The 22,973-nt window shown below is 42.2% G+C and overlaps 1 protein-coding gene across 1 annotated transcript in view; it reads right to left on the reverse strand.

The window, feature by feature from the left end:
- chst1 (carbohydrate (keratan sulfate Gal-6) sulfotransferase 1) overlaps positions 1–22,973 on the reverse strand; it is a 497,496-nt gene that overhangs the window by 94,037 nt on the left and 380,486 nt on the right. The gene's annotated exons all lie outside the window — the stretch shown is intronic.

Consider the following 22,973-nt stretch of genomic DNA (forward strand, 5'->3'; position numbering starts at 1 on the left):
GATTATACATCATATACTGGGACTATACATAACACACTGGGAAAGTAACTGGCTTTATACATCACACAGTGGGACAATAATTGGGATTGTACTTCACACGCAGGGACAATAACTGGGATTATACATCATAGACTGGGACAGCAATGGGGATTATACATAACACAGGGAATGTAACAGGGATTACACATCACACGCTGCAACAGTATCTGGGATTATACATCACACACTGGGACAGTAATAGGGATTATACATCACAAACTGGGACAGTAACTGGGATTATATATCAAAAACTGGGACAGTAACTGGGATTGTACATCACTCACTGGGACAATAACTGGTATTATATATCACACACTGGGACACCAACTGGGATTATACATAACACAGGGACTGTAACAGGGATTATACATTACACACTGGGACAGCATCTGGTTTTATATATGACACACTGGAATTGTAACGGGGATTATACAAGACACAGTGGGACTGTAACTAGGATTATACATCACACACTGGGAAAGTAGCTGGTATTATACATCCCATGCTGGGACAGTGACTGGGATTATCCATCACACAATCGGACAGTAACTGGAATTATACATCACACACTGGGACAGTAACTGGGATTCTACATCACACACTGGGACAGTGACTGGGATTTGCACCACACACTGGGACAGTAACTGGGATTATCCATCACAAACTGGGACAATAACTGGGACTATACATCACAATCTGTGACAGTAACTGGGATTGGACATCAGAATCTGGGATTCTACATCACAATCTGGGACAGTAATTGGGATTATACATTGCACACTGGGACAGTAACTGGGAAAATACATCAGATACTGGGACAGTAACTGGGATTATACATCACACAGTGGGACTGTACCTGGGATTATACATCACAAACTGGAACATTAACCGGGATAATACATCACTAACTGGCATAGTTACTGGGATTATACATCGCACACTGGGACCGTAACTGGAATTTTCCATCACACACGGGGACAGTAACTGAGATTCTACATCACAGAGTGGGAGAGTAACTGCGATAATACATCACACACTGGGACCGTAACGGATTATACATCACGCATTGAGACACTAATTAGGATTATACATCACACACTGGGACCGTAACTGGGATTATAGATCACACACTGGGACTGTAACTGGGATTATCCATCACACAGTGGGATAGGCATTGGGATTATATATCACAAATTGGGAGAAGAACTGGGATTATACATCACACAATGGGACAGTAACTGGGATTATACATCACAACATTAGGACAGTGACAGGGATTGTACGTCACCGACTGGGATTGTAACTGGGATTATATTTCACACACTGGGACAGTAAATGGGATTATACATCACACACTGGGACAATAACTGGGATTATACATCACACAATGGGACTTTAACTGGGATTATAGGTCAGACACTGGGACAGTAACTGGGATTATACATCACACGCTCGGACAGTAACTGGGATTGTACATCACAAACTGGGACTGTAACTGGATTTATACAAAACACACATGGACTGTAACTCGATTACAAATGAAACACTGGGACAGTAATTGGGACTGTACATCACATAATGGGACAGTAACTGGGATTATACATCACGCATTGGGACAGAAACTGGGATTATACATGATACACTGGGAGAGTCACTGGTATTATACATCGCACACAGGGATTCTAACAGTGATAACACACCACACACTGGGACAGTAACTGGGATTATACGTCACAAACTGGGACAGTAGCTGGGATTATAAATTTCACAAAGGGACAGTAACTGAGATGATACATCACAAACTGGGATCATACATAAGGCACTGAGACAGTAACTGGGATTATACATCACAAACTGGGACAGTAACTGGGATTACACATCACAATCTAGGAGAGTAACTCGGATTATACAACAAACACTAGGGCAGTAACTGGGATTATACATCACAATCTGGGACAGTAACTGGGATTATACATCACTAACTGGAATTATACATTACACACTGGGTCAGTAGCTGGGATTATACAGCACACACTGGGACAGTGACTGGGATTGTAGGTCACACACTGGGATAGTAACTGCGATTTTACATCACACACAGGGACAGTAATTGAGATTACACTTCACACGCTGGGACAGTAACTGTGATTAGACATCACACACTGGGATGATAACTGGGATTTTCCATAACAAATTTGGACAGTAACTGGGATTATAGGTCACACACTAGGAAAGTAACTGGGATTATACATCATACACTGGGACTATACATCACATGCTGGGACAGTAACTGGGATTATACATAACAAACTGGGACCGTAACTGGGATTATACATCACAAACTGGAATTGTAACTGGGATTATACATCACACAGGGACTGTAACTGGGATTATACATCACAGACTGCGACAGTAACTGGGATTATTCATCACACTCTGGACAGTAACCAGCATTACACATTATAAACTGGGACAGTAACTGGGATTATACAATACGCACTAGGACAGTAACTGGGATTTTCCATCAAACACTCGGACAGTACCTGGGATTATACATCATATACTGGGACTATACATAACACACTGGGAAAGTAACTGGCTTTATACATCACACAGTGGGACAATAATTGGGATTGTACTTCACACGCAGGGACAATAACTGGGATTATACATCACAGACTGGGACAGCAACGGGGATTATACATAACACAGGGAATGTAACAGGGATTACACATCACACGCTGCAACAGTATCTGGGATTATACATCACACACTGGGACAGTAATAGGGATAATACATCACAAACTGGGACAGTAACTGGGATTATATATCAAAAACTGGGACAGTAACTGGGATTATACATGATACACTGGGAGAGTCACTGGTATTATACATCTCACACAGGGATTCTAACAGTGATAACACACCACACACTGGGACAGTAACTGGGATTATACGTCACAAACTGGGCCAGTAGCTGGGATTATCAATTTCACAATGGGACAGTAACTGAGATGATACATCACAAACTGGGATCATACATAAGGCACTGAGACAGTAACTGGGATTATACATCACTCAAAGGGACAGTAACTGGGATTATCCATCACAACCTACGACAGTAACTGGGATTATACATCACAAACTGGGACAGTAACTGAGATGATACATCAAACACAGGGACTCTAACTGGGATTACACACCACACACTGGGACAGTAACATCGATTAAACATCACACAATGGGACAGTAACTGGGATTATCAATCACATCCTGGGACAGTAACTGGCATTATACATCAAAAACTGGGACAGTAACTGAGATGAAACATCACAGACTGGGATTATACATAAAGCACTGGTACTGTAACTGGGATTATAGAACACACACTGGGACAGTAACTGGGATAATACATCACACACTGGGACAGCAACTGGGATTATACATAACACAGGGACTGTGACAGGGATAACACATCACACACTGGGACAGTATCTGGGATTATGCATCACACACTGGGACAGTAACTGGGATTATACATTACACACTGGGACAGTAACTGGAATTATACATCACAAAGTGGGACTGTAACTGGGATTATACACCACAAACTGGGACAGTACCTGGGATGGTCCATCACACACTGAAACAGTATCTGGGAAAATACATCATACACAAGGACTCTACATCACATGCTGGGACAGTAACTGGGATTATACATCACAATCTGGGACATTAGCCGGGATTATACATCACAAACTGGGACGGTAACTAGGAATATACATCACAAACTGGGACAGTAACTGGGATGATGCATCACACACAGGGTCTGTAACTGGGATTACAAATCACACACAGGGACAGTAACTGGGATTATAAACCACACACTGGGACAATAACTGGGATTATACATGACACACTGGAACAGTAACAGGGATTATACAAAGCACCATGCTGACTGTAACTGGGATTATACATCACACACTGGGACTGTAACTGGGATTATACATCACACAATGGGAAAGTAGCTGGGATTATACATCAGATGCTGGGACAGTGACTGGGATTATCCATCACACAATGGGACAGTAACTGCGATTATACATCACACGCTGGGACAGTAACTGGGATTCTACATCACACACTGGGACAGTGACAGGGATTTGCACCACACACTGGAACAGTAACTGGGAATATCCATCACAAACTGGGACAATAACTGGGATTATAAATCTCACAATGGGACAGTAACTGAGATGATACATCACAAACTTGGACAGTAATTAGGAATGTACATCACACACTGGGAAAGTAGCTAGGATTATACATCCGATACTGGGACAGCGACTGGGATTATCCATCACACAATGGGACGGTAACTGGGATTCTACATTACAAACTGGGAAAGTAGCTGGGATTATACATCACACGCTGGGACAGTGAGGGGGATAATCCATCACACACTGGGACAGTAACTGCGATTATACATCACACGCTGGTACAGTAACTGTGATTAGACATCACACACTGGGATGATAACTGGGATTTTCCATAACAAATTTGGACAGTAACTGGGATTATAGGTCACACACTAGGAAAGTAACTGGGATTATACATCATACACTGGGACTATACATCACATGCTGGGACAGTAACTGGGATTAAACATAACAAACTGGGATCGTAACTGGTATTATACATCACAAACTGGAATTGTAACTGGGATTATACATCACAGACTGCGACAGTAACTGGGATTATTCATCACACTCTGGACAGTAACCAGCATTACACATCATAAACTGGGACAGTAACTGGGATTATACAATACGCACTAGGACAGTAACTGGGATTTTCCATCAAACACTCGGACAGTACCTGGGATTATACATCATATACTGGGACTATACATAACACACTGGGAAAGTAACTGGCTTTATACATCACACAGTGGGACAATAATTGGGATTGTACTTCACACGCAGGGACAATAACTGGGATTATACATCACAGACTGGGACAGCAACGGGGATTATACATAACACAGGGAATGTAACAGGGATTACACATCACACGCTGCAACAGTAACTGGGATTATCCATCACAACCTACGACAGTAACTGCGATTATACATCACACTCTGGGACAGTAACTGGGATTATACATCACAAACTGGGACAGTAACTGGGATTACACATCACAATCTAGGAGAGTAACTCGGATTATACAACAAACACTAGGGCAGTAACTGGGATTATACATCACAATCTGGGACAGTAACTGGGATTATACATCAATAACTGGAATTATACATTACACACCGGGTCAGTAGCTGGGATTATACAGCACACACTGGGACAGTGACTGGGATTGTAGGTCACACACTGGGATAGTAACTGAGATTTTACATCACACACAGGGACAGTAATTGAGATTACACTTCCCACGCTGGGACAGTAACTGTGATTAGACATCGCACACTGGGATGATAACTGGGATTTTCCATAACAAATTTGGACAGTAACTGGGATTATAGGTCACACACTAGGAAAGTAACTGGGATTATACATCATACACTGGGACTATACATCACATGCTGGGACAGTAACTGGGATTATACATAACAAACTGGGATCGTAACTGGGATTATACATCACACTCTGGGACAGTAACTGGTATTATACATCACAAACTGGGACAGTAACTGGGATTACACATCACAATCTAGGAGAGTAACTTGGATTATACAACAAACACTAGGGCAGTAACTGGGATTATACATCACAATCTGGGACAGTAACTGGGATTATACATCAATAACTGGAATTATACATTACACACCGGGTCAGTAGCTGGGATTATACAGCACACACTGGGACAGTGACTGGGATTTGCACCACACACTGGGACAGTAACTGGGATTATCCATCACACACAGGGACAGTAATTGAGATTACACTTCACACGCTGGGACAGTAACTGTGATTAGACATCACACACTGGGATGATAACTGGGATTTTCCATAACAAATTTGGACAGTAACTGGGATTATAGGTCACACACTAGGAAAGTAACTGGGATTATACATCATACACTGGGACTATACATCACATGCTGGGACAGTAACTGGGATTATACATAACAAACTGGGACCGTAACTGGGATTACACATCACAAACTGGAATTGTAACTGGGATTATACATCACAGACTGCGACAGTAACTGGGATTATTCATCACACTCTGGACAGTAACCAGCATTACACATCATAAACTGGGACAGTAACTGGGATTATACAATACGCACTAGGACAGTAACTGGGATTTTCCATCAAACACTCGGACAGTACCTGGGATTATACATCATATACTGGGACTATACATAACACACTGGGAAAGTAACTGGCTTTATACATCACACAGTGGGACAATAATTGGGATTGTACTTCACACGCAGGGACAATAACTGGGATTATACATCACAGACTGGGACAGCAACGGGGATTATACATAACACAGGGACTGTAACAGGGATTACACATCACACGCTGCAACAGTATCTGGGATTATACATCACACACTGGGACAGTAATAGGGATTATACATCACAAACTGGGACAGTAACTGGGATTATATATCAAAAACTGGGACAGTAACTGGGATTGTACATCACTTACTGGGACAATAACTGGTATTATATATCACACACTGGGACACCAACTGGGATTATACATAACACAGGGACTGTAACAGGGATTACACATTACACACTGGGACAGCATCTGGTTTTATATATGACACACTGGAATTGTAACGGGGATTATACAAAACACAGTGGGACTGTAACTGGGATTATACATCACACACTGGGAAAGTAGCTGGTATTATACATCACATGCTGGGACAGTGACTGGGATTATCCATCACACAATCGGACAGTAACTGGGAGTATACATCACACACTGGGACAGTAACTGGGATTCTACATCACACACTGGGACAGTGATTGGGATTTGCACCACACACTGGGACAGTAACTGGGATTATCCATCACAAACCGTGTCAGTAGCTCGGATTCTACATCACAAACTGGGAAATTGGCTGGGATTATACATCACATGCTGGGACAGTGACTGGGATTATCCATCACACACTGGGATAGTAACTGGGATTATACATCACACACTGGGACACTGACTGGGATTGTCCATCACAAACTGGGACAATAACTGGGATTATACATCACAATCTGGGACAGTAATTGGGATTATACATCGCACACTGGGACAGTAACTGGGAAAATACATCAGATACTGGGACAGTAACTGGGATTATACATCACAAACCGGAACATTAACCGGTATAATACATCACTAACTGGCATAGTTACTGGGATTATACATCGCACACTGGGACCGTAACTGGGATTTTCCATCACACACGGGGACAGTAACTGAGATTCTACATCACAAAGTGGGAGAGTAACTGCGATAATACATCACACACTGGGACCGTAACGGATTATACATCACGCATTGAGACACTAATTAGGATTATACATCACACACTGGGACCGTAACTGGGATTATCCATCACACAGTGGGATGGGCATTGGGATTATATATCACAAATTGGGAGATGAACTGGAATTATACATCACACAATGGGACAGTAACTGGGATTATGCATCACAACATTAGGACAGTGACAGGGATTGTACGTCACCGACTGGGATTGTAACTGGGATTATATTTCACACACTGGGACAGTAAATGGGATTATATATCACACACTGGGACAATAACTGGGATTATACATCACACAATGGGACTTTAACTGGGATTATAGGTCAGACACTGGGACAGTAACTGGGATTATACATCAAATGCTCGGACAGTAACTGGGATTGTACATCACAAACTGGGACTGTAACTGGATTTATACATCACACACATGGTCTGTAACTCAATTACAAATGAAACACTGGGACAGTAATTGGGACTGTACATCACATACTGGGACAGAAATTGGGATTATACATGATACACTGGGAGAGTCACTGGTATTATACATCGCACACAGGGATTCTAACAGTGATAACACACCACACACTGGGACAGTAACTGGGATAATACATCACACACTGGGACAGCAACTGGGATTATACATAACACAAGGACTGTGACAGGGATTACACATCACACACTGGGACAGTATCTGGGATTATACATCACACACTGGGACAGTAACTGGGATTATACATCACACACTGGGACAGTAACTGGGATTATACATCACAAAGTGGGACTGTAACTGGGATTATACACCACAAACTGGGACAGTACCTGGGATGGTCCATCACACACTGAAACAGTACCTGGGAAAATACATCATACACAAGGACTCTACATCACATGTTGGGACAGTAACTGGGATTATAGATCACACACTGGGACAGTAACAGATTATACATCACAATCTGGGACAGTAACTGGGATTATACATCACAAACTGGAAGAGTAACTGGGATTATACCTCACACACAGGGACAGTAACTGGGATTATACAACAAACACTAGGACAGTAACTGGGATTATACATCACAAACTGGGACAGTAATTGGGATTATACATCACTAACTGGAATTATACATCACACACTGGGTCAGTAGCTGGGATTATACATCACACACCAGGTCAGTAGCTGGGATTATACAGCTCACACTGGGACAGTGACTGGGATTGTAGGTCACAAACTGGGATAGTAACTGGGATTTTACATCCCAGACAGGGACAATAATTGGGATTAAACTTCACACACTGGGACAGTAACTGTGATTAGACATCACATACTGGGATGGTAACTGTGATTTTCCATAACAAATTTGGACATTAACTGGGATTATATGTCATACACTAGGTAAGTAACTGGGAGTATACGTCATACACTGGGAATATACATCACATGCTGGGACAGTAACTGGGATTATACATCACACACTGGGACCGTAGCTGGGATTATACAGCACAAACTGGAATTGTAACTGCGATTATACATCACACACTGGGACAGCAACTGGGATTATACATAACACAGGGACTGTAACAGGATTTACACATCACACATTGGGACAGTAACTGCAATTATGCATCACACACTGGGACTGTAACTGGGATCATCCATCAAACAGTGGGATTATACAAAACACACTGGGATAGTCACTGGAATTATACATCACAAATCAGCACAGTGACTGGGATTGTGCGTCACACAATGGGATAGCAACTGGAATTATACATAACACACTGGAACAGGAACTGTGATTATACATCACACAATGGGACAGTAACTGGGATTATACATCACAGCATTAGGACAGTGACAGGGATTGTACATCACCAACTGGGATCGTAACCGGGATTATATTTCACACACTGGGACAGTAAATGGGATTATACATCACACACTGGGACAATAACTGGGATTATACATCACACAATGGGACTTTAACTGGGATTATAGGTCAGACACTGGGACAGTAACTGGGATTATACATCACACGCTCGGACAGTAACTGGGATTGTACATCACAAACTGGGACTGTAACTGGATTTATACATCACACACATGGACTGTAACTCAATTACAAATGAAACACTGGGACAGTAACTGGGACTGTACATCACATACTGGGACAGTAACTGGGATTATACATCACACACTGGGACAGTAACTGGGATTATACATCACACACTGGGACAGTAACTGGGATTATACATCACAAAGTGGGACTGTAACTGGGATTATACACAACAAACTGGGACAGTACCTGGGATGGTCCATCACACACTGAAACAGTACCTGGGAAAATACATCATACACAAGGACTCTACATCACATACTGGGACAGTAACTGGGATTTTACATCCCACACAGGGACAGTAATTGGGATTAAACTTCACACACTGGGACAGTAACTGTGATTAGACATGACATACTGGGATGGTAACTGCGATTTTCCATAACACATTTGGACAGTAACTGGGATTATATATCATACACTAGGTAAATAACTGGGATTAAACGTCATACACTGGGACTATACATCACATGCTGGGACAGTAACTGGGATTATACATCACACACTGGGACCATAGCAGGGAGTATACAGCACAAACTGGAATTGTAACTGGGATTATACATCACACACTGGGACAGCAACTGGGATTATACATAACACAGGGACTATAACAGGATTTACACATCACACATTGGGACATTAACTGTGATTATGCTTCACACACTGGGACTGTAACTGAGATCATCCATCACACAGTGGGATTATACAAAACACACTGGGATAGTCACTGGGATTATACATCACAAATCAGGACAGTGACTGGGATTGTTCGTCACACAATGGGATAGCAACTGGAATTATACATAACACACTGGAACAGGAACTGTGATTATACATCACACGCTGGGACAGTAACTGGGATTATACATCACAAAGTGGGCCTGTAACTGGGATTATACACCACAAACTGGGACAGTACCTGGGATGGTCCATCACACATTGAAACAGTACCTGGGAAAATACATCATACACAACGACTCTACATCACAAACTGGGACAGTAACTGGGATTATACATCACACATTGGGATAGTAACTGGGATTATACATCACACACTGGGACAGTAACAGATTATACATCACAATCTGGGACAGTAACTGGGATTATACATCACAAACTGGAAGAGTAACTGGGATTATACATCACACACTGGGACAGTAACTGGGATTATACAACAAACACTAGGACAGTAACTGGGATTATACATCACAAACTGGGACAGTAATTGGGATTATACATCACTAACTGGAATTATACATCACACACTGGGTCAGTAGCTGGGATTATACATCACACACTGGGTCAGTAGCTGGGATTATACAGCTCACACTGGGACAGTGACTGGGATTGTAGGTCACAAACTGGGATAGTAACTGGGATTTTACATCCCACACAGGGACAGTAATTGGGATTAAACTTCACACACTGGGACAGTAACTGTGATTAGACATCACATACTGGGATGGTAACTGCGATTTTCCATAACAAATTTGGACAGTAACTGGGATTATATGTCATACACTAGGTAAGTAACTGGGATTATACGTCATACACACTGGGACTATAGATCACATGCTGGGACAGTAACTGGGATTATACATCACACACTGGGACCGTAGCTGGGATTATACAGCACAAACTGGAATTGTAACTGCGATTATACATCACACACTGGGACAGCAACTGGGATTATACATAACACAGGGACTGTAACAGGATTTACACATCACACATTGGGACAGTAACTGCGGTTATGTATCACACACTGGGACTGTAACTGGGATCATCCATCACGCAGTGGGATTATACAAAACACACTGGGATAGTCACTGGGATTATACATCACAAGTCAGGACAGTGACTGGGATTGTTTGTCACACAATGGGATAGCAACTGGAATTATACATAACACACTGGAACAGGAACTGTGATTATACATCACACACTGGGAAAATAACTGGGATTATAGGTCAGACACTGGGACAGTAACTGGGATTAGACATCACACACTTGGACAGTAACTGGGATGGTATATCATAAACTGGGACAATAACGGGGATTATAAATTACAAACTGCAACAGTAACTGGGATTAGACATCACATACACGGACTGTAACTGGGATTACAAATCACATACAAGGACAGTAACTGAGATTATACATGATGCACTGGAACAGTAACTGGCATTATACAAAACACAATGGGACAGTAACTGGGATTATACATCACACACTGGGAAAGTAGCTGGGATTATACATCACACACAGGGACAGCAACTGGGAGTAACCACCAGACACTGGGACAATAACTGGGATTATACATCACACACTGGGACAGTAACTGGTATTATCCATCACAAATTGGGACAATAACTGGGACTATACATCACAATCCGGGACAGTACCTGGGATTGTACATCACAATCTGGGATAGTAACTGGGATTACGTCATACACTGGGACAGTAAGTGGGATTATACGTCACAAACTGGGATAGTAAATGGGATTATACATCACCCACTGGGACACTGACTGGGATTGTCCATCACAAACTGGGACCATAACTGGGATTATACATCACAAACCGGGACAGTAACCAGGATAATACATCATTAACTGGCATATTAACTGGGATTATACATCGCACACTGGGACAGTAACTGGGATTATATGTCACACACTGGGAAAGTAACTGGGATTATTCATCACACTCTGGGCAGTATCCAAGATGACACGTCATAAACTGGGACAGTAACTGGGATTATACAATACGCACTAGGACAGTAACTGGGATTTTCCATCAAGCATTCGGACAGTACCTGGGATTATACATCATATGCTGGGGCTATACATAACATACTGGGAAAGCAACTGGCATTATACATCACACAGTGGGACAGTAATTGGGATTGTACTTCACACGCTGGGACAGTAACTGGGATTATTCCTTATACACTGGGACAATGACTGGGATTGTACGTCACACAATGGGATAGTAACTGGAATTATACATCACACATTGGAACAGTAACTGTAAGTATTCATCACACACTGGGACAATAACTGGGATTATAGGTCAGACACTGGGACAGTAACTGTGATTATACATCACACACGTGGATAGTAACTGGGATGGTATATCACAAACTGGGACAATAACGGGGATTGTAAATTACAAACTGCAACAGTAACTGGGATTAGACATCACATACACAGACTGTAACTGGGACTACAAATCACACACAAGGACAGTAACTGGGATTATACATGACACACTGGGAAAGTAGCTGGGATTATACGTCATATACAGGGACAGTGACTGGGATTATACATCAAAGACTGGTACAGTAACTGGGATTATACATCACACACAGAGACAGTAACTGGGATTATACATCACACACTGGTACAGTAACTGGTATTCTACATCACAAACTGGGAAAGTAGCTGGGATTATACTTCACACGCTGGGACAGTGACTGGGATGATCCATCACAAACTGGGACAATAACTGGGACTATACATCACAATCTGGGACAGTAACTGGGATTACGTCATAACTGGGACAGTAAGTGGGATTATACGTCACAAACTGGGACAGTGACTGGGATTGTAGGTCACAAGCTGGGATAGTAACTGGGATTTTACATAACACACAGGGACAGTAAGTGGGATTAAACATCACACACTGGGACAGTAACTGTGATTAGACATCACACACTGGGATGGTAACTGCGATTTTCCATAACAAATTTGGATAGTAACTGGGATTATATGTCACACACTAGAACAGTAACTGGGATTATACATCATACACTGGGACTATACATCACATGCTGGAACAGTAACTGGGATAATACATCACACACTGGGATCGTAATTGGGATTATATATCACAAACTGGAATTGTAACTGGGATTATACATCAAACAGGGACTGTAACTGGGATTATACGTCACAAACTGGGACAGTAACTGCGAGTATACATCACTGACTGTGACAGTAAATGGGATTATACATCATACACTGGGACTGTAACTGGGATCATCCATCACACAGTGGGATTATACATTACACACTAGGATAGTCACTGGGATTATACATCACAAATCAGGACAGTGACTACGATTGTGCATCACACACTGGGATAGTCACTGGGATTATACTTTACACACTGGGACAGGACTGGGATTCTACGTCACACAATGGGATAGTAACTGGAATTATACTCACACACTGGAACAGTAACTGTGATTATACATCACACACTGGGACAATAACTGGGATTATAGGTCACACTCTGGGACAGTAACTGGGATTATATATCACACTCTGGGACAGTAACTGGGATTATACATCACACTCTGGGACAGTAACTACGATTACACATCACAAACTGGGACAGTAACTGGGATTATACAACAAACACTAGGACAGTAACTGGGTTTATACATCACAAACTGGGACAGTAATTGGGATTATACATCACTAACTGGAATTATACATCACACACTGGGTCAGTAGCTGGGATTATACAGCACACACTGGGACAGTGACTGGGATTGTAGGTCACACACTGGGATAGTAACTGGGATTTTACATCACACACAGGGATAGTAATTGGGATTAAACATCACACACTGGGACAGTAAATGTGATTAGACGTCACACACGGGGACAGTAACTGTGATTATACGTCACACACTATGAAAGTAACTGGGATTATACATCATACACTGGGACTATACATCACAAACTGGAATTGTAACTGGGATTATACATCACACGTTGGGACAGCAACTGGGATTATACATAACACAGGGACTGTAACAGGATTTACACATCACACATTGGGACAGTAACTGCGATTATACATCACACACTGGGACTGTAACTGTGATTATACATGAGAGACTGGTACAGTAAATGGGATCATCCATCACACAGTGGGATAATACATAACACACTGGGATAGTCACTGGGATTATACATCACAAATCAGGACAGTGACTGGGATCGTACGTCACACAATGAGATAGTAACTGGAATTATACATCATACACTGGAACAGTAACTGATTATACATCACATACTGGGACAATAACTGGGATTATAGGTCAGACACTGGGACAGTAACTGGGATTATACATCACACACTTGGACTGTAACTGGGATCGTATATCACAAACTGGGACAATAATGGGGATTATAAATTAGAAACTGGGACAGTAACTGGGATTATACATTGCACACACGGACTGTAACTGGGATTACAAATCACACACAGGGACAGTAAAGGGGATTATATATGACACACTGGAACAGTAACTGGCATTATACAATATACAGTGGGACTGTAACTTGGATTATACATCACACACTGGGAAAGTAGCTGGGATTATACATCACACGCTTGGACAATGACTGGGATTATCCATCAGACACTGGGACAATAACTGGGATTATATACCGCACACTGGTACAGTAACTGGGATTCTACAGCACAAACTGGGAAAGTAGCTGGGATTATCCATCACACACTGGCACAGTAACTGGTATTATCCATCACAAACTGGGACAATAACTGGGACTATACATCACAATCTGGGACAGTAACTGTGATTGTACATCACATTCTGGGATAGTAACTGGGATAAGGTCACACACTTGGACAGTAAGTGGGATTATACGTCAGAAACTGGGATAGTAACTGGGATTATACATCACCCATTGGGACACTGACTGGAATTGTCCATCACAAACTGGGACATAACTGGGACTATACATCACAATCTGGGACCGTAACTGGGATTGTACATCACAATCTGGGATAGTAACTGGGGTTACGTCACACACTGGGACAGTAAGGATTATACGTCACAAACTGGGATAGTAACTGGGATTATACATCACCCACTGGGACACTGACTGGGATTGTCCATCACAAACTGGGACAATAACTGGGATTATACATCACAATCTGGGACAGTTATTGGGATTAGACATCGCACACTGGGAAAGTAACTGGGAAAATACATCAGATACTGGGACCGTAACTGGGATTGTAGATGACACACTGGGACTGTAACTGGGATTATCCATCACACAGTGGGATTATACAAGACACACTGGATAGTCATTGTGATTGTACATCACAAATTGGGAGAGGAACTGGGATTATACATCACAACCTGGGATTATACATTACACAATGGGACAGTAACTGGGATTATACATCACACACTAGGACAGTGACAGGGATTGTACGTCACCAACTGGGATTGTAACTGGGTTTATAAATCACACACTGGGACAGTAAATGGGGTGATACATCACACACTGGGAATGTACATCACACACTGGGACAATAACTGGGATTATACATCATACAATGGGACTTGAACAGGGATTATAGGTCAGACACTGGGACAGGAACTGGGATAATACATCACACACTGGGACAGTAACTGGGATTGTACATCACAAACTGGGACTGTAACTGGGATTAAACATCACACACATGGACTGTAACTGCGATTACACATGAAACACTGGGACAGTAACTGGGATCATACATCACATACTGGGACTGTAACTGGGATTATACATCACACATTGGGACAGTAACTGGGATTATACTTGATACACTTGGAGAGTCATTGGTATTATACATAGCACACAGGGACTCTAACAGTGATTACACACCACACACTGGGACAGTAACTGGGATTATAAATCTCACACAGGGACAGTAATTGAGATGATACATCACAAACTGGGATCATACATAAGGCACTGGGACAGTAACTGGGATTATACATCACACAAAGGGACAGTAACTGGGATTATCCATCACAACCTGCGATAGTAACTGGGATTATACATCACAAACTGGGACAGTAACTGAGATGATACATCACAAACTGGGATTATACATAAAGCACTGGGACAGTAACTGGGAATATACATCACAAACTGAGACAGTAACTGGGATTATACATCCCACAAAGGGACAGTAACTGTGATTGTACATCACACACTGAAACAGTAACTGTGATTATACATCATAGACTGGGACAAGAACTGTTATTATAGATCAGACACTGGGACAGGAACTGGGATTACACATCACACACTTGGACTGTAACTGGGATTGTATATCACAAACTGGGACAATAACGGGGATTATAAATTACAAATTGGGACAGTAATTGGGATCATACATCACACACAATGACTGTAACCGGGATTACAAATCACACGCAGGGACATTAAATGGGATTATACATGACACACTGGAACAGTAACTGGCATTATACAATATACAGTGGGACTGTAACTGGGATTATACATCACACACTGGGAAAGTAGCTGGGATTATACATCACACGCTGGGACAGTGACTGGCATTATCCATAAAACACTGGGACAATAACTGGGATTATGCATCACACACTGGTACAGTAACTGGGATTCGACATCACAAACTAGGAAAGTAGCTGGGATTCTACATCACACACTGGGACAGTGACAGGGATTTGCACCACACACTGGGACAGTAAATGGGATTATCCATCACAAACTGGGACAATAACTGGGATTATAAATCTCACAATGGGACAGTAACTGAGATGATACATCACAAACTGGGACAGTAATTGGGATTGTACATCACACACTGAGAAAGTAGCTGGGATTATACATCCGATGCTGGGACAGTGACTGGGATTATCCATCACACAATGGGACAGTACTGGGATTCTACATTACAAACTGGGAAAGTAGCTGGGATTATACATCACACGCTGGGACAGTGAGTGGGATAATCCATCACACGCTGGGACAGTAACTGGGATTGTACATCACAAACTGGGACAGTAACTGGGTATTATACATCACACACATGGACTGTAACTGCGATTACACATGAAACACTGGGAGAGAAACTGGTATTATACATCGCACACAGGGACAGTAACTGAGATGATACATCACAAACTGGGATCATACATAAGGCACTGGGACAGTAACTGGGATTATACATCATACAAAGGGAAAGTAACAATGATTGTCCATCACAACCTGCGACGGGAACTGGGATTATACATCACAAACTGGGACAGTAACTGGGATTATACATCACACAAAGGGACAGTAACTGGGATTGTACATCAAACCCTGGGACAGTAACTGGGATTATACATCACACACTGGGACCATAACTGGGAATATACAGCACACACTGGGACAGTGACTGGGATTGTAGGTCACACAGTGGGATAGTAATTGGGACTTTACATCACACACAGGGACAATAACTGGGGTTATACATCACACACTGGGAAAGTAACTGGGATTATACATCACACACTGGGACAGTAACTGGGATTATACATCACACACTGGGACAATAACTGGGATTATACATCATACACTGGGAGAGTAACTGGTATTATACATCGCACACAGGGACTCTAAATGTGATTACACACCACACACTGGGAAAGTAACTGGGATTATACGTCACAAACTGGGACAGTAACTGCGATTATACATCACAAAGTGAGATAGTAACTGCGATTATACATCACAAACTGGGACAGCAACGGGGATTATACATAACACAGGGACTGTAACAGGGATTACACATCACTCACTGGGACAGTAATTGGAATTATACATCATATGCTGGGACTATACATCACATACTGGGAAATTAACTGGCATTATACATCACACAGTGGGAAAGTATTTGGGATTCTACATCACACACTGGGACAGTGACAGGGATTTGCACCTCACACTGGGACAGTAACTGGGATTATCCATCACAAACTGGGACAATAACTGGGATTATAAATCTCACAATGGGACAGTAACTGAGATGATACATCACAAACTGGGACAGTAATCGGGATTGTACATCACACACTGGGAAAGTAGCTGGGATTATACATCCGATGCTGGGACAGTGACTGGGATTATCCATCACACAATGGGACAGTACTGGGATTCTACATTACAAACTGGGAAAGTAGCTGGGATTATACATCACACGCTGGGACAGTGAGTGGGATAATCCATTACACACTGGGACAGTAACTGCGATTATACATCACAAACTGGGACAGTAACTGGGATTGTACATCACAAACTGGGACAGTAACTGGGTATTATACATCACACACATGGACTGTAACTGCGATTGCACATGAAACACTGGGAGAGTCACTGGTATTATACATCGCACACAGGGACTCTAACAATCATTACATACCACACACTGGGACAGCAACTGGGATTATACATCAGAAACTGGGACAGTAACTGGGATTATAAATCTCACATTGGGACAGTAACTGATATGATACATCACAAACTGGGATCATACATAAGGCACTGGGACAGTAACTGGGATTATACATCATACAAAGGGAAAGTAACAGGGATTATCCATCACAACCTGCGACGGGAACTGGGATTATACATCACAAACTGGGACAGTAACTGGGATTATACATCACACAAAGGGACAGTAACTGGGATTGTACATCAAACCCTGGGACAGTAACTGGGATTATACATCACACACTGGGACAGTAACTGGGATTATACATCACACACTGGGACAGTGACTGGGATTGTCGGTCACACAATGGTATAGTAACTGGGACTTTACATCACACACAGGGACAGTAACTGGGGTTATACATCACACACTGGGACAGTAACTGGGATTATACAACACACAGTGGGATAGTAATTGGGAATGTACTTCACATGCTGGGACATTAAATGGGATTATACATCACATAATGGGACAGTAACTGGGATTATACATCACAAACTGGGAGAGGAACTGGGATTATACATCACACAGGGACTGTAACTGGGATTACACATCACAAACTAGGACAGTAACTAGGATTATACAGCACATACTGGGACACTAACCGGGATTATACATCACCAACTGGGACAGCAACTGGGATCACACATCACAAACTGGGACAGTAACTGGGATTTTCCATCAAACACTGGGACAGTACCTGAAATTATACATCATACACTGGGACTATACATCACATACTGGCGAATTAACTGGCATTATACATCACACACTGGGACAGTATTTGGGATTGTACGTCACATGCATAGACAATAACTGGGATTATACATCACACACTGGGAAAGTAACTGCGATTATACATCACACACTGGGACAGTAACTTCGATTATACATCACAAAGTGGGACAGTAACTGCGATTATACATCACAAACTGGGACAGCAACGGGGATTATACATAACACAGGGACTGTAACAGGGATTACACATCACACACTGGGACAGTAACTGGGATTATACATCATATGCTGGGACTATACATCACATACTGGGAAATTAACTGGCATTATACATCATACAGTGGGAAAGTATTTGGGATTCTACATCACACACTGGGACAGTGACAGGGATTTGCACCACACACTGGGACAGTAACTGGGATTATCCATCACAAACTGGGACAATAACTGGGATTATAAATCTCACAATGGGACAGTAACTGAGATGATACATCACAAACTGGGACAGTAATTGGGATTGTACATCACACACTGGGAAAGTAGCTGGGATTATACATCCGATGCTGGGACAGTGACTGGGATTATCCATCACACAATGGGACAGTACTGGGATTCTACATTACAAACTGGGAAAGTAGCTGGGATTATACATCACACGCTGGGACAGTGAGTGGGATAATCCATCACACACTGGGACAGTAACTGCGATTATACATCACACGCTGGGACAGTAACTGGGATTGTACATCACAAACTGGGACAGTAACTGGGTATTATACACCACACACATGGACTGTAACTGCGATTACACATGAAACACTGGGAGAGAAACTGGTATTATACATCGCACACAGGGACTCTAACAATCATTACATACCACACACTGGGACAGTAACTGGGATTATACATCAGAAACTGGGACAGTAACTGGGATTATAAATCTCACATTGGGACAGTAACTGAGATGATACATCACAAACTGGGATCATACATAAGGCACTGGGACAGTAACTGGGATTATACATCATACAAAGGGAAAGTAACAGGGATTATCCATCACAACCTGCGACGGGAACTGGGATTATACATCACAAACTGGGTCAGTAACTGGGATTATACATCTCACAAAGGTACAGTAACTGGGATTGTATATCAAACCCTGGGACAGTAACTGGGATTATACATCACACACTGGGACCATAACTGGGAATATACAGCACACACTGGGACAGTGACTGGGATTGTATGTCACACCGTGGGATAGTAATTGGGACTTTACATCACACCCAGGGACAGTAACTGGGGTTATACATCACACACTGGGAAAGTAACTGGGATTATACATCACACACTGGGACAGTGACTGGGATTGTCGGTCACCCAATGGTATAGTAACTGGGACTTTACATCACACACAGGGACAGTAACTGGGGTTATACATCACACACTGTGACAGTAACTGGGATTATACACACACAGCGGGATAGTAATTGGGAATGTACTTCACATGCTGGGACATTAAATGGGATTATACATCACATAATGGGACAGTAACTGGGATTATACATTACAAACTGGGACAGGAACTGGGATTGTACATCACACAGGGACTGTAACTGGGATTACACATCACAAACTAGGACAGTAACTAGGATTATACAGCACATACTGGGACACTAACCGGGATTATACATCACAAATTGGGACAGTAACTGGGATTACACATCACAAACTGGGACAGTAACTGGGATTTTCCATCAAACACTGGGACAGTACCTGAGATTAGACATCATACACTGGGACTATACATCACATACTGGCGAATTAACTGGCATTATACATCACACACTGGGACAGTATTTGGGATTGTACGTCACACGCATAGACAATAACTGGGATTATACATCACACACTGGGAAAGTAAATGCGATTATACATCACACACTGGGACAGTAACTGCGATTATACATCAATAAGTGGGACAGTAACTGCGATTATACATCACAAACTGGGACAGCAACGGGGATTATACATAACACAGGGACTGTAACAGGGATTACACATCACTCACTGGGAAATTAACTGGCATTATACATCACACAGTGGGAAAGTATTTGGGATTCTACATCACACACTGGGACAGTGACAGGGATTTGCACCTCACACTGGGACAGTAACTGGGATTATCCATCACAAACTGGGACAATAACTGGGATTATAAATCTCACAATGGGACAGTAACTGAGATGATACATCACAAACTGGAACAGTAATTGGGATTGTACATCACACATTGGGAAAGTAGCTGGGATTATACATCCGATGCTGGGATAGTGACTGGGATTATCAATCACACAATGGGACAGTACTGGGATTCTACATTACAAACTGGGAAAGTAGCTGGGATTATACATCACACGCTGGGACAGTGAGTGGGATAATCCATCACACACTGGGACAGTAACTGCGATTATACATCACACGCTGGGACAGTAACTGGGATTGTACATCACAAACTGGGACAGTAACTGGGTATTATACATCACACACATGGACTGTAACTGCGATTACACATGAAACACTGGGAGAGTCACTGGTATTATACATAGCACACAGGGACTCTAACAATCATTACATACCACACACTAGGACAGTAACTGGGATTATACATCAGAAACTGGGACAGTAACTGGGATTATACATCATACACTGGGACTATACATCACATGCTGGGACAGTAACTGGGATTATACACAACAAACTGGGACCGTAACTGGGATTATACATCACAAACTGGAATTGTAACTGGGATTATACATCACACAGGGACTGTAACTGGGATTATACATCACAGACTGCGACAGTAACTGGGATTATTCATCACATTCTGGACAGTAACCAGGATTACACATCATAAACTGGGACAGTAACTGGGATTATACAATACGCACTAGGACAGTAACTGGGATTTTCCATCAAACACTCGGACAGTACCTGGGATTATACATCATATACTGGGACTATACATAACACACTGGGAAAGTAACTGGCTTTATACATCACACAGTGGGACAATAATTGGGATTGTACTTCACACGCAGGGACAATAACTGGGATTATACATCACAGACTGGGACAGCAACGGGGATTATACATAACACAGGGACTGTAACAGGGATTACACATCACACGCTGCAACAGTATCTGG

Source organism: Carcharodon carcharias, chromosome 10 (assembly GCF_017639515.1).
Source record: "Carcharodon carcharias isolate sCarCar2 chromosome 10, sCarCar2.pri, whole genome shotgun sequence".
Taxonomy (NCBI): Eukaryota; Metazoa; Chordata; class Chondrichthyes; order Lamniformes; family Lamnidae; genus Carcharodon; species Carcharodon carcharias.